The sequence below is a fragment of the Acomys russatus genome, chromosome 15, assembly GCF_903995435.1.
Source record: "Acomys russatus chromosome 15, mAcoRus1.1, whole genome shotgun sequence".
In the NCBI taxonomy this organism is placed as follows: Eukaryota; Metazoa; Chordata; class Mammalia; order Rodentia; family Muridae; genus Acomys; species Acomys russatus.
Genome location: NC_067151.1, coordinates 41300247 through 41312443, shown reverse-complemented (window position 1 = coordinate 41312443; position 12197 = coordinate 41300247). Strand labels below are relative to the sequence as shown.

The following is a 12197-nucleotide window of genomic DNA, read 5'->3' as shown; positions in this document are numbered from 1 at the left end:
GACATGAGGGCATGCACCTAGAAGCCTAGCACTTGGGAAGCAGAGGCAGAGGGACTGCTGTGACTTCAAGGCCAGTATGCTCTACACAGATTGCTCAAGGCCAGCTGGTGCCGCACAGGGCGACCTGGTCTAAAACTAAATAAATAAATAACATATAACAAAAAGCTGCCACTCGCTGGGAAGAGCATAGCTTGGCTTTATGACCTTTAGATCTGTCTGTCAGTTTGGAGCGCTCCCCTTTACTTCTCTTACAACTGGATCTTTTTTGCCAATATCAAAAGTCAGGAACACATGGCCATTGTCGTTGGTGTCCAGTTTCTAAGCCACCCTCGTTAGTTATCAAGGACAATGCATTTGTGGAGTGTGGCTCACATTCTGAAGCATCATCCCATCACCTAAAGAGCACTGTGTGTGTGTGTGCGTGTGCATGTGTGTGTGTGTGTCTATGTATATGTATTGTGTGAGGGTGTGTGTATGTGCATGAGTACGTATGTGTGCATGTATTGTGTATGGGCATGTGTTTACATTTATGTACATATGTGTGTATGTGTGTGCAAGTGTGTATGTGTGCATGTATTGTGTATGTGCATGTGTTTACATTTATGTGCATATGTGTGTATGTGTGTATGTGTGTGCAAGTGTGTATGTGTACATGTTTTTGCATGTGTGTGCACGTATGTGTGAGTAGGTGCACGTGTATGTGTGTGTGCATGTGTAGGCACATGTGTGTATATGTATGTGTGTTTACAAGTGTGGACATGTGTGAGTGTGTACATGCCTGTACATAAGTGTATGTGTGTGTGCTTGTGTATACCTGTTTGTGTGTGCTAGCATTCATGTGTGCTTGTGTAGTGTGTGTGTGTTTGTGTGTGTGTGCGCGGGTGCATGTGCAGATACGCATGGATATACTAACTATAAATAATCATGGGAAAAATGGGGAGAACAAGATGATAAAATCAAACTTTATCGCATATCTCTGTTCTGATGTCCCACTCTAGGTCTTAGATTTTTCTTGGTACTTAGCATATTTCTGTATGTTCAAAGTAAATACAAAATCAAAAATTTTACTTTTTCATAAGTAGAAGAATTATTTCTGGTTTCTTTGAGTGTAGTCAGATCATTGTCATAAAACTAAGAAGTGGAGCCACTGTACACATCATATGTAAGAAGACAGTCTATGCAACATGCCAAAGTACTTCTGGGTAGCAGGATCTTAGATTTTAGACCTATTATATGTCACTGTGTCTTCTAAACTTCTTAAAATGACTGTGCATTATTTTTGTAAATAAATTCATTTTTATGAGTCTAATAGAAAGACAACAGAAATATAAAATTGCTCAGTGGGTTAGGCCCTGGTTGGCAAGCCTAACTACCTGGACTTAATTCCCAGGATCCACATGGTAAAAGGAGAGAACTAACCCCTGTAAGCTGTCCCCTGACCTCCAAAGTGCTCACACACACACACACACACACACACACACACACACACACACACACACTACCCTGTAAGCTGTCCTCTGACCTCCAAAGTGCTCACACACACACATACACACTACCCTGTAAGCTGTCCCCTGACCTCCAAAGTGCTCACACACAGACACACATACACACTACCCTGTAAGCTGTCCTCTGACCTCCAAAGTGCTCACACACACACACACACACACACACACACACACACACACTAACCCCTGTAAGCTGTCCCCTGACCTCCAAAGTGCTCACACACACACACACACACACACACATACACATTACCCTGTAAGCTGTCCCCTGACCTCCAAAGTGCTCACACACAGACACACATACACATTACCCTGTAAGCTGTCCTCTGACCTCCAAAGTGCTCACACACACACACACACACACACACACACACACACTAACCCCTGTAAGCTGTCCTCTGACCTCCAAAATGCTCACACACACACACACACACACACACACACACACACACTACCCTGTAAGCTGTCCTCTGACCCCCAAAGTGCTCACACTCACACATACACACACACTAACCCTGTAAGCTGTCCTCTGACTCCAAAGTGCACGCACACACACACACATACACACACACACTTTTTTAAAGCTAATGAAATATTTATACAAATAAAGGAAACATAAGAAAGACTAAAAACCTCTAACATCTGCAATGTTTTATACAAATAAGAGTCACCAAAATGCAAAATGAATACTGACATGATGATGCACACCTGTTCCAGCACTCTAGAGGAGGCAGGAGTTCAAGGCCAACGTGGGCTATATAATGGTGCTGAGTAACTTTATCTATTTCTAGGATAAGAACAAATGTTCAGTTAGCTGCCCTAGATTGCCACTGTACTATTGCTTTCTATAGTCTAGAAAACCAATAATACTTTGTTCTCCTCCTCCTCATCATCATCATCATCATCAACATCATCATCATCCTCATCCTCACAGAGCTACAAGGCTTAGTGAGCACTCAAATACAACATGTCTGCTTCTGGAGAGGACTGGCAAGGCAAGGTGCACAGGAGCCAACAGTAGCTACGTAAAACGCAATCCTCTTTGCTCAGGGGATGTTACTGAGGACTTTACAACACTCTTTGGAGGAGAGCTTTCTTGCTGGCTTTAGTTAGTATCCAGAATAGCTCTGTTCCATTAGTTCAGAGTTTATTTAAATATCAGCTGCTGGAGCGTTGAGAGCACACTCTAGCCGATACTCTAGCATGTTTCACATAACAGTGCAACTTCGGTATGGAATCTTGAAATAAAAATGGGCCTCATAGACACATATCTGTGAATGCTTGATCTCCAGTGGGTGTAACTGTTTGGGAAGGACTAGGAGATGTGGCCTTATTGGAAGAAGTGTGACTTTGAGGTTTCAAAAACCTGTACCATGCCCAGGGAGATCCCTCTATTTTGTGGTTCTTTCTAAAGATGTGAGCTCTCAGCGACTGCTCTGGTACCAAGTCTTCCTGCCTGTCTGCCGGCCTGCCTGCCTGCTTCCTGCCATGCTTGCTTGCCCACCTGCCCACCTGCCTGCCCACCTGCCTGCTGCCTGCCATGCTCCCCACAATGATGCTTACAGACTTTAAGCTTCTCAAACAAACTCTTTCGTTTATAGATTGCCTTGGTCATGATGTCTTATCACGACCATAGAAAAGTAACAAAGGGGGCTGGAGAGATGGCTCAGTGGTTGAGAGTACTGGCTGCTCTTTCAGAGGACCCGGGTTCAATTCCCAGCACCCACATGACATGACAACACACAACTGTCTGTAGCTCCAATATCTGACACCCTCACAAAGAAAAGTAACTAAGACATTCATCCCCCTACAACCTGCACCCTCATTTAAGGTTCTCTTAGGATTATCTTCTTGTTTTCATTTGTATTTATCTTTTCATATCATGTACAGTCTAACTGGTATTAAATCCTTTCCTGTGATAAGAAATACTATAAACAAGTAAATGCATATATGCATCTGTACATAAATGCATGCACATACATATACAATACATGTTCTAAGTATAAAAATCTGAAGTAATACACTTTTGGTATATCAGTCACTATGCCTTTAATGTGTTATAAATGGTTAGTGGCAAAGTTTATATCCAAAGTATATATTTCAGAGTCTGAATTCAACCATATGAGCCTTTTAGCCTCACTGCGCCACTCAACACCTTAGCATGTCAGCAGATTTTGCCACAACTCTCAGGAGGAAGCAGAGCTATTTCATCCTTTGAGGTTCTCTTCCAGAGTTAGAGGCAGGAGAAGACGGGGGTCAGATAAAGGAAAGCGATGAGAAAGGGGTTTTAACATAATTCTATCTGATCATACAGAGAGCTGTATCTACCCCCAGTCTGTAAAAATAAGATCAGATGCAAGTTCAATCCAAAGCGTTGTTCGCCACATTAGTGCAGCACTGAATGCTGGCATGGACTCTGACTACTGGGAGACTCAATTTCAAAGGGAAACAAAGTGAGTATGTGGAATGAAGTAGGGACAGAAGAAATAAGGACCAAAAGAAAGTGTCAAAATGCATTGTAATGCAAAGTCCTCCTTTTGATTATAAACAATATTAAAAGCAGTCTTAGATTGATAGTCACACACATACACACACAAAGGTGTTTTCTAAGAAAAAGATGCTTTTGATTTCTAAGCTTTGATGACTATACCTGCATGAGGCTAACACAGGACATCTGCGTTTCTAACCAGTCACTGCGGTGACAAGGACATTTGGGAAATGATTCTATCAAAGAGCACATCAATTTTTGATCCAAAACAGCTCTTAGAGATGTGACGTAGGAAGGCCTCTAATGAAAGTTGCTGGTGCTGCAGGTGGTGGCTGCTGCTCAGAGCTCCCAGCCTCAGAAACCGGCTCCTGGTGGAGTCTGTTGCTCAAGCAGCAGCTCCAGAGCAGGTAGCTTTGAGTGGAAGCTCAGCTTTGGCACAAAAGCTTACACATTTTTGCAACCCTTGACTAGACACAACTACACCATATTCCCTAGAGTCACAAACAACACAGCACAGAGGGAACTTGGAATCCTAGAATTCCCATTAAGAATTCAAAGAAACTGTTGAAGGGTGTAGGTGTTAAGAGACCAGACCATACACTGCTCATGTCATGCCAGCACGCAGCTTTGTCTCTCTCCTCCCTTACAGCTCATTTGTACACAGGTCCAAGCTAGCAGACTCTAAGCTATGAGATGCTACCAATGACATACTCACATGATAGATAGACATTGGTGTGGCAAAACACACACTGATGTGGCAGGAAATACATAGCTATTAATGTTTATTATTAAAAATCCTATAAATATTACAGTGGTTTTATTTAACCTGCTACCATAGCAATAAAAGACACAAACACCTGATAGATTTCAGATAAGCCTTATTTTACCTGGAGCTAGGCAGATATCCCCCCCTCCACACTCAATCTACCTCGTTATCTCCCAGTCCTATGCCAATTGCTCTAATCATTCCTATTTCTCATCCATAATCCATAAATACTTGCTCGTGTTTCATCTCTGGGCTGCTTTCCTCCATCCACCCTGATCCAGACATAATATATGGCACCTCTCCCTCTCTCTCCCTCCCCCTCCCTCTCCCCCTCCCTCCCCCCTCTCTCTCTCTCCATTATTCTTCTGTCTCCCAAAGCCATCGGACCTTAGCTTTTGCCCCTCACTTTTATTCAACCAATCAGGGATAATTTCTTAGGCAAGGTTACAAACAACATTTTGGGATACATAAGTGTATCCCAATAATAAAAGACAGCAAGCAGACCTCAGGGACCAAAATAACTAACAGTCAAACACAAAGCACCAGACCACACTGTTACACACTGGCTAAATAAGCTACCATGTCCTCAAGGACACACATCCCTTCCTTGGAATACAAGACCCTCTTACTTTTCCCTGCCATTCAAGATTCAGAGAAAACCTGTATTTTGGAACCCTCGCCTTTCCTCTGAGCCCTGTATGAAGGGCCCTCCACTTTACCAAGCAGGCTGATCTCCCCTCAGAGGCCCCACCATGCTGTGGTCTCTCTGTCTATAACATCAATAGCTCTTCTAAATCTTTTACCCAAAATGTCAATCTTCTCTGTGTCTTCTGAGCCACAAACTCAAAATCTCTCACTAGGAAATTGTTCCACGGAACACATAATGAAGTGAGTTTCAAATGCTTCAGAGCTTCTCCTAGCCCTGTGCATAAAGACTGTGCCACTGTGCTTGTTAGGACCACATCTCACATTTTAAACCCTTTCTTCCATTACGACAACAAAGCTTTGCCTTAAGTGCAAGGAGTTTCAAAGTTAGATGCACCATGAAAGAACTTTTCTATTACCGGGAATGTCTTTTCTAGTTTTGCTTGCTTCACATTTAAGGGTAGTCTTTACTCCTTCAAATAAGTCATCTGCAAATCTGAGGCAAGTCTCTGTTTCTCAGGTAGTGATCCGCCAGTTTCTTTGAGGTGGTCATACCATTAGGACCGCTCCCTGACAGAAGCTGACAACTCTTCCCTGTGCCACCTTAGAAGCATCCCAAAATGTGACCTAGTTGGTGCTTCTGATATGATTTTCATATCTGTCTTGCGAGGGTGGGGAGAGGGGAAGGAAGGAAGGAAGGAAGGAAGGAAGGAAGGAAGGAAGGAAGGAAGGAAGGAAGGAAAATCACAAATGTGATTTTAAAAGTTTTCTCTGAGAAGAATTAAGGAGACATGGGACAGTTGTTAGTCAGGGAAGAGAGAAAAAAAAATCTAAGTAAGGTGAAGACTTGCTAGACATTTCTGGTCATATTATGGCCAAAGTCTCATGGTTACCTGCTTCTCCTTGAGCTTTATACATCCTACCAACTGCCAGCCTCATCTAGTGCAGACAATTTAAGTTGGCCAGCAGTGTTGTTGAATACTATGGAAACCCATCACCCTTGCTTACCCAGAAGCCGGACTATCATAGCAGTACTACTTATTAGACTGATTTGTTTTATTTTAGGTGCATGATCATTTTGGTTTTTTGTTTTGTTTTGTCTTGTCTAGTTTTTCGAGACAGGGTGTCCCTGTGTAGCCTTGGCTGTCCTAGACTCGCTTTGTAGACCAGGCTGGCCTCGAACTCACAGCGATCCACCTGCCTCTGCCTCTCGAGTGCTGGGTATGATCGTTTTGTGCTCGTATACTTGATCTGTGCCTGGCATCCACTGAGGTAAGAAGATGTCCAATCCCCAGAACTGGAGTCACACATGGGTGTGAGCCACTACACAGGTACTTGGAATCTAAGCCAAGACCTCTGTGAGAGCCACAAGTGCTCTTAACTGCTGAGCCATCTCTTGAAGCCCTCAGCAGCACTATTTTTATTTTTTTACGCAAAGACACTAAAACTGAAAGTTTATTAAGTGTAAAATAACACAGTGGTGAGCACACTATGACGTGACCTGTTCTGCTGATGTGAATTCTCAAAAGGTGAAAGGCTTATTCAACTTGCTCTCCCCTGGCCACAGGCCCAGCTTCTTAGACCCATGTGGTACAGTCCACATCAATGCTGATTAATTACACTGATTACTCCCAAATATGATGTCACCTCCACTTTGTCTTCAGGTCAGAACAAGTGCATTAATGTTATAAAAGACAGGGAGGAGCAAGGTGGGTGCACTGGGTCTGTTTCATATTTTTCAGAATGATCCTTGTCTTAGTTACTGTTCTATTGCTGTCAGGAAACCCCATGACCATGGCGACTTATAAAAGGCAGCATTTAATTGGGGCCTTGCTTACAGTTGCAGAGAGCTAGTCCATTATCACAATGGTTAGGAACTTGGGGGAAGGCAGGTGGGCACAGTGCTGGGGAGCGCACATCAGCCCTGCACATAGCTAGCAAACAGAGGGAGCTAGACTGGACCTAGTGGGCCCACCCCACTGACACACCTCCCGTAACAAGGCCACACCTACTTCAACAAGACCGTTTCTTTGTTGTGACTTTGGTTTCATGGTTTTTTGAAACAGAGTTTCTCTGTATATCCCTGGCTGCCCTGGAACTAGCTCTATAGACCAGGCTGACCTCAAACTCTGAGACCACCTGCCTCTGCCCCCTACCCGCAAGGGCTGGGATTAAAAGTGTGTGTCACCTGGCAAGGCCACAGTTCTTAATCTTTCTTAGACACTTCCATCAACTGGGGAGCTGAGCACACACACATGAGTCTCATTCAAACCACCGCAATCCTGGTGATGCTTTAGTGACGCAGGGGCTGAGTGTAGGCGAATGCCTATGCGATGTGTGTGGTCTGAGCATCGGCCTGTTAATCTCCCTTTCTCGGTCTAATGTAACTGCAGCGGTACCAAAGACTAGGTCTGCTCCAGTCTCCCTTTGTGCCCTTTTGGTTTCATTAGCAACATTATGTCTCAATTCTTCTCACCAAGAATTTCATTATGGTCAGTGAATTCACTGACAGAAACTAAATGGGCCTACTTGAGAACTAAGCCACCTCACAGTAGTCTCTTTTCAATTTGTGCAAGAGAATTAAAGGAAACAAAAGAATTATGTTTTTTTAATCAACAAAATTAACATTTTTAAAGATTTATTTATTTTTATCTAAGTGGTCCCTTCATGTATCTATGTATACTACATGTGCACGGTGCCCATAGAGGCCCAAAGAGGGCACTGAACTCCTTGAACTGGCGTTACAAGTAGTTGTGAGCCGTTGTGTTGGTGTAGGAACCAAACCCAGCGCCTCTGACAGAACAGAAAGCTCTCTTAACTAGTGAGCCATCCATGGTGGATATTTAAAGCAGATGCTTTCTAATGGTTAGGTACACCTGCAAGTGAGTACTAAATAAACAATGAGCTACCAAAATAATACATACAAGAAAATCATAAAACAAGCATGTTCTTGTCACACTAGGTGGTGCACATCTGTAATGCCAGCCGTGGGGAAGCTCAGGCAGGATTGACAGTTTGAGGCCAACCTAGGTTACATAGTGAGACTCTGTCTCAAGAGAAGAAAAAAAAAAGCCCCCCTCTAATCTCATCACTTTCCAATTTGGAGGCCAGTTCTTCCTGAATAGATCAAAGTCAACCAATTAAAGATTTAACACAAAATCACTTTGACACTAAGTGAATAGTTCATACATTGTTTTAATTTCTAAGTAATTTCTTCAAAGTTTCAATTTCTTTGACCATAAAATGTATTCTTAAGCATGGGTTTGCTTTTTCTGTTCTTTTAGTCAAAAACCAGCATTACTGAGTACTTGAAGAACCAGATCTGGTAAGGAAGGCTAACGATCAATTCCAGGTGCCTGGAGTAAGGGTGGGAGGCTCTCAAGAGCAAAGGCTGATCTGCCTAGCGAGTGAACCCAAGGCCAGCCACTTAAGAAAAGTGAAAAACACAGAAGCAAAAGCAGAGCCAGGCATACAGCGTGAGACTAGAGCGCTTAGCCAACAAATCCTGAGTAATGCCCAGTACCACCACCACAACAACAATAACGATGTACTTTGATATTTCAAGACACCCTTGACGTTCCTTTAAATTTTTAAACATGACCTCTAAAACTGTATTTATTATTGTGTGCCTAAGATCATGAGTACTTAAGTACTAATGGTTTTTTTTTTTTTAATTTCCTAAAACTTATCTCCAGGAGTGTTGACTATGAAAGATGTCTGTTTAAATAAATGGGGCTAGAGAGATGCCTCAGCAGTTAAGATCTCTTGCTGCTCTTGCTAAGGACCAGAGTTTTGTTTGTAGCACCCACACCCAGTGGCTTACAACTACTTGGAACTCTAGCTCCAAGGGACCCATTATCTTCCTCTGGCCTCTACAGGCACTTGCATGTGCGCACGCGCGCGCACACACACACACACACACACACACACACACACACACACACACACACACAGAACATACACGTAAATAAAAAATAAATCCTGAGAGGAAAGAAAAGAAAGATACCTCAACCTCAAGACAATTTACCCAGGGACTTGAAAGATGGCTCTGCAGTTAACAGCTCTGCTGCTCTTCCAGAGGGCCTGGGTTCAATCCCCAGCACCTACATGGTGATTTGCAACCATCTGTAACTCTATTTACAGGGGTTCTGATCCCTCTTCTGGCATCTGTCAGCAACATGTACTCACATGGTGAATATACATACATGCAGGCAAAGCACTCATACACCTAAAATGAAAATAAACAAGCCTTTACAAGGCACTTTGAGGGTAGAGGGGCTGACAAGACAGATCAGCATGTGAAGGCACATGCGGTCAAGCCTGATGACCTGAGTTCAATCCCTAGAATCTGCATAGATTCTACATAGACTTCCCTTTGACTTCTGCACGTGCACTGTGACATGCATACACTCATGTGTATGTACACACACACACACACACACAAGAATTTTGAAAGAGAAAGGAAAAGGACACCACTTCCAAGGCAGGCTTAACACGTCTGTAATCCCATCACTCAGGAGGCTGTAGCAGGAATTCTGTCAAGTTGAAGCCAGTCTGGCTACATAGTGAGTTCCAGATCTGCTTGGCTACAATGTGACTTGTTGTCTCAAAAAAAAAAAAAAAAATAGAATTAAGAGTAATACAAAAAATACAAAAAGCACTGTTTTCAAATCTATGGGTAAACTATAGAACTTGAGGCAAATGGCAGCGGACATCAGAAAGCCTGGAACTCCTCCACTCTTCTACACAGAAAAAAATATTCCCAGAAAATTATAAACTTACCATTTCCTACTTCTCATAATTATATGACATTTTCTCATTGCCTAGTTCTGAAATTCAATCCTTCAAAATGCCTAGTTTCTCCCACATGGTTGAATGGAATGTTCAGCATTTTTAAAAAATATTATGCCTCATTAGGCAAGAAATTAACCAAAATAGACATTTATGATATACTCAAAGTGCTCTCATTTTAAGTAAATACACACAATAAACATTTTAATAAGCCAAACTTGTAAGTGCAGCCATCCCAGGGTAACCACGGGGAATTGGTTCCAGGACCCCTGTGGAGTCCACAGGCCACAGATGCCCAAGTTCCCAACATAAAATGCTGCAGCATTTGAACAGAACCTATGCCTCTCCTCCTGCCTACTTTAAATCATCTTTGGGCTCCTTCTAATAGCTAATGCAATGGAAGTCAACCGTTAGACCCTATTCTTTAGAGAGTAATGATGAAGAAATATCTATGCATGTTTAGTGCACACACAGCCACAGTTGATTGAATCTGCAGATATTGAACCCTGGAGCTTAAAGAACCACGAACAGGGATGTCTAGCCAATGCATTGTTAAAGGCATCGAGACCTAAATCTGAAGACAAATAACTAGGAGGCAGCTTTCTGTTTGATGAAGTAAGTTATCTGAAGAAAGAAATGGGACGTTCTAAGATAGAGCAAGATTCGTGGACACTTACAGTGGCCGCTGCTTGGGGTGTTTGCTAATTAACTGAAGACGGAAGTGACAAATCCCGGGAAAGCTAAAGGAGGCTGAAATATTCAGGAGGAGGAATGCCTATTAATGAGAAAAGACTAAAGAAACTGGTGTGATCCCACCAAGGGGGGGAAAAAACTAGAGGGTGATTCATAGCAAACCTCAATTTACAATAGCTGCTGAGCAGTTAGGAACAAACTGTTCTCCAGTGGGACCAACGGGAAGGGATATATTTAGTTTCAACACAAGAAACCTAGACTCAAAACAGCCTTCATGATAGTAGGAATCCATGAAGCTTTAGCCTGGATCACTAGAGTGTGACAAGGGCGGCCACTGTGTACACTGAGGTGCAGAATGAAAACGGAGAAGCTAGCACTAAGGGGTGGCGCAGGAACGTCTTCCCTGACAGCGGGTTCAGGAAGAGCTCCGGAGGGTGTCTCCCAACCTCTCACAGAGCAGAAGACTTTTTGGGATGACTCCTACTGGTCCTTCCAAAGACAAGGATTCGAGCAAGCTGGTTTGCCCCACTGGGTCCGCAATTCTCTCTTCTCCCACTTCCTTCTACCCACAATCCCTGATGCAAAAACTCCTTCCTTGCCTCTTCACCCCCTTAAAGGTCTCTTTATCTCCCCTTTCTTCTTCCCATTCAAATACATGCTTTTGCCTCTTTCTTTTCCCACACAGGCACTAGCATGAGATGTAGATACAAAGACACTGTGAGCAGAGGTTAAGAGCATTGTCTTTTCTTCCAAAGGTCCTGAGTTCAATTCCCAGCAACCACATGGCTCACAACCATCTATAGTGAGATTTGGTGCCCTCTTCTGGTGTTCAGGCACACATGTGGGCAGAATACTGTTTAAATAATTAATAAATAATTAAATAATTTTTAAAAAAGACACTGTGAGCCCTTCTGCCAATGGGCAAAAAGACACCTTGGTGGTGGTGTTCTTTTATCAGTCAAGGGCAGAGCAGATGGCAATCCTTTGTTCATCCTAGCTTGATTGCTGGCTTGGTGGCCAAATCTGTCTCATGCCTAGGACTCATAAAAATCAAATCAAATCAGATCAGATCCAGGCAATGCAATGCAGAAGGAGGAAGACACACAGAGACCTGCAAACCTCCCATGGCACTCACAGACCTACCCTCCAGTGCAAGACACAGGCAGGCCATAGACACCGCTTGACTGAGCAGCACAGTAGAGCTGGCTTTGGAGGTGTGGGTGCAGGTAAGCTGGCCCTGAGGGCATGAGATCAGGAGAGCTGACCTTTCCTCCTGCTGACAGCATCACTGGGTGCTCTAGCAAAAGCA

General features: G+C 43.3%; 1 non-coding gene across 1 annotated transcript; it reads left to right on the top strand.

Moving 5' to 3' along the window:
* Positions 1-11792: 11792 nt before the first annotated feature.
* Positions 11793-11935, top strand: LOC127199668 (small nucleolar RNA SNORA48). The gene has a single exon (XR_007831948.1). It is a non-coding gene; the product is annotated as a small nucleolar RNA SNORA48 (small nucleolar RNA).
* Positions 11936-12197: the final 262 nt, after the last annotated feature.